The sequence below is a fragment of the Xiphophorus hellerii genome, chromosome 19 (genome assembly GCF_003331165.1).
Source record: "Xiphophorus hellerii strain 12219 chromosome 19, Xiphophorus_hellerii-4.1, whole genome shotgun sequence".
Lineage (NCBI taxonomy): Eukaryota > Metazoa > Chordata > Actinopteri > Cyprinodontiformes > Poeciliidae > Xiphophorus > Xiphophorus hellerii.
Genome location: NC_045690.1, coordinates 20845933 through 20846451, shown reverse-complemented (window position 1 = coordinate 20846451; position 519 = coordinate 20845933).

Genomic DNA, 519 nt, shown 5'->3' with positions numbered 1-519 from the left:
CGACCATCTGCATGTTGAATATGTTTCCACCAGTTCTCAGAAATAAAATAGATTCAAAGGCATGCATGGTTTGTACAAAGAGAGTGACCTCTAGGTGGCGGTGTTTGTCAATGAATCTGATGAACAGCTACATATTAGCACATGAGCGATCACGTTTTCTGTTCAATATGTCGGGAGATAAATCATTTTAATCTTTTTTTTTTTTTTTAGCAGGATTATTTGGCAGGATAGGTGAATAAATAATGGCCGCTCTGTTCTTTTTAGTAAACGGAAAAGGTTTTGTACCTATTTAGTTTTTTTTTTAATCTAATGCTTCTTGTAGAAGAATATATTTTGTGTCTCTGAAGTTGTCACACCTAAAATACGGTTAGTAGATCTATCTGCACAATCGTAAAGCGTTTAGTAGATGTAGTAGCAAGGATAAATACTGATAAAAAAAATCATTTTGAACAAGAATATATGGTTAATGTGTATAGTAAAGATGAATGAAATCACTCTTAAGTTTTATTCAGTTACAAT